The 3,239-nt window shown below is 34.4% G+C and overlaps 1 pseudogene; it reads left to right on the forward strand.

The window, feature by feature from the left end:
• Positions 1-1,297, forward strand: part of LOC107594488 (glutamine-dependent NAD(+) synthetase-like) — a 6,589-nt pseudogene extending 5,292 nt beyond the window's left edge.
• The last annotated feature ends 1,942 nt before the right edge of the window (positions 1,298-3,239 follow it).

Genomic DNA, 3,239 nt, shown 5'->3' on the forward strand with positions numbered 1-3,239 from the left:
CACACACACACACACACACACACACACACACACACACACACACACCAGCTCTTCAGAACATAAGAACCAGCTAATTGAAAGCTTATCCTCTAAACATGTTTCCCATTCTTCTCAGATTCTCAGGTGCTGGAGGATGTGCAGCGGGTGGTCAACAATTCGTCCTACAGGCCTGAGGACCCACGTGAGCTGTGTGGACACCTCTTTACCACATGCTACATGGCTAGTGAAAACTCATCTGAGGACACCTGCAACAGAGCTAAAGATCTTGCTGCACAGATCGGCAGGTCAGTGGATGACATGGTATCTAGTCAAAAGTCAATTAAGACTTGTTTAATTTTTTTTAAGTCTCTAGTGCTCACCAAGTCTGTATTTATTTGATGGAAATTACAGTAAAAAGAGTAATATTGTGAAATGTTATTGCAGTTCAAAAGAGTTGTTTTTTATTTTAATATATTTTTTAAATGTAATTTATTTCTGTGATGGCAAAACTGATTTTTCAGCATCATTACTCTAGTCTTCAGTGTCACATGTTCCTTCAGAAATAATTCTGATTTGGTGCTCAAGACACGTTTCTTCTTATTATTAGTGCTGAAAACAGTTTTGCTGCTTAATATTATTGTGGAAACTGTTATATACTACCATTCAAAAAATTTGGATTAAAAAATGAAATGAATACTTCTATTCAGCAAGGATGCATTAAACGTGACATTAAAGACGTTTATAATATTACAAAAGATTTCTATTTCAAATAAATGTTGTTGTTTTGAACTGTTCATCAAAGAATCCTGTAAAAGATTTATCAACGTTTCCATAAAAATATTCAGCAGCAAAAACTGTATACAACATCGATTATAATAAGAACCATTATTAATAATTGAGCACTAATAATTGATAATTGAGCACCAAATCAGCATATTAGAATGATTTCTGAATGAGCATGTGACTCTGAAGACTGGAGTAATGGCTGCTGAAAATTCAGTTTTGCCAACACATTAATAATAATAATATAATTATTCCAATTATAAATTCATTGTAATAATATTTCACAGTATTACTGTATTATTTTATTATTATAAAAAGTAATATATTTATATAAAAAAAACTAACATTTTAAATCAAGATCTTTATCTGTTCTCCGCTCAGCAATCACCTAAATATCAATATTGACATGGCAGTAAAAGGCATGCTGGGAATTTTCTCTATGGTCACAGGGAAGTGGCCTCAGTTCCGTGCTAATGGAGGAAGTGTCAGAGAGAACCTGGCACTGCAGAACGTCCAGGTACTGCACCCATCATAGACACTGATGCTATGAATAAATGTATGAATTTGTATTAGTGACTTGTAGCATATTTTTCTGCAAAGAATACATAGTTAAGTTTTTCAGCAAAAATACTTTGGTTGACCACCGTTACAAGACGGTTGACCCTGAGTGGTCAGCTAAATATCTACAGTGGATCTAAAATATTAATAATTAATCATAATTAGTTATGGTTAATTATTCATATTTCCCCATGAGCTGATTCGCTACAACCGTTAGAGTCTCAGAAATACTAATAATTTGGAAAGCTGCATTACTCAATAACATTCCATGAATGTGCAATACTAAGATTGTTACATGCCATTTTGATATGACTTAGATGTTGATCATTTGTTTTATATGGCTCTTATATGATTCATGACATCACAAAAGCGTGGGCTTGACTAAGCAGTTTCTGTCGAAGTGATGCTAATTTGCGGACTTTTTTAATATGCAATTTGCTTGCACTGTAACACAACCACCACGATTTTCACAGAAAAATATTGCAGTTAGTCACCCCAAGCGTCAAACGACCTGCAAATTAGCTGAGTTTGGGTTCTACTTTTTGTTACATCCCTATTTTTTTTAAACATAACTAACATAGTAACATTATGCAACTCATTCCGGGAAATAGCTTGCGCTTTAGATTGGCAAAGTAATGCTTGATTAGAACCTATCTAAGACAATTAGATATACTGTACATGATGTCACAGCTTTGAAAGTGGTATAATGTGCTCTTAAAAGTAATGTAACACTTAAAAGTTTGCAAAGAAGTAAATAGCAGTTTGACTGCTATGATAATGTGAAGTCACACAAGATGGAGACCCTAGTCATATCAGTAGCCTAGAAAAAGTATAAACCAGTATAAGCAATTCTAAATATGTGGGGAAACATTTTCAGTTCAATTCAAATTTATTTGAATAGTGCTTTTCACAACAAATACCATAATTGTTCCTTAACAGCATTATTGCACTAAGACAGTGGTGAGCAGAAAATAGGGGCAAATAAAAAAATGTATCCTCAAATTATATGTGCATATTTTTATTTTATTTCATTTTGTCAAAAACTAGGCCCATCAAAAGAATCAAACAATCATGATTAGGCTCGTGATTTTCAACTGGTCTTTATAAAGCAAAATTAAATGGTAATAATATCAAATTTTGTAAATGTATTAAAAATTGTCGCATTAATTATTTAATATGTAATTTTTTTATATTTAATTTTTTTTCACAACATTTTTTACGGACCTATATTGTAGTATATGTGCTAACACAGGTTTTAAATTGTTAACATTCAGTAACTACATTAGTTAACATGAATAACAATTAACTAAAATTAGTTGCCAACCACTTGATTGGCTCTATCTCTCTCTCCTCTCCACCTGTAGCTGGTGTGTGGTGAGCGCACTGGCGCCGCTGTACTGTGGCTGCCGTCGGATCATCCAGGTGGATGCTGTACACTGGTGGTGGTTGAGGAGAGACCCCCACCACATGATTGTAAAAGTGCTTATGCACGTGTCTCTGTGCCCCCCTCCCACAGGCCTAAACTTTACAGTACTCATATTGCCTGATACTTTTAAAAGCAGTAAATACTAATATTTGACCACCATTATTTTATGACCAGTAGGGTAACTTTGTCCCATGCTTTGTGCAAATTAAATTTTTGGGGGTTTTGCAGGTGGCTACTAAAGTGAAACATTTCTTTAGGATGTACTCAATCAACAGACATAAGATGACAACAGTAACACCCTCTTATCATGCTGAAAACTACAGTCCTGATGACAACCTCTTTGACCTCCGTCCTTTCCTTTACAACACACAGTGGGCCTGGCAATTCCGCTGCATCGACAATGAGGTCAGCAGTTCTACAGAATTATGTGATTTCACTGGGATGTATAATACAAGCTTTAATATTGAAACTTTACACAAATATAAATGTATAT

Source organism: Sinocyclocheilus grahami, unplaced genomic scaffold (genome assembly GCF_001515645.1).
Source record: "Sinocyclocheilus grahami isolate Dianchi unplaced genomic scaffold, SAMN03320097.WGS_v1.1 scaffold184.1, whole genome shotgun sequence".
Lineage (NCBI taxonomy): Eukaryota > Metazoa > Chordata > Actinopteri > Cypriniformes > Cyprinidae > Sinocyclocheilus > Sinocyclocheilus grahami.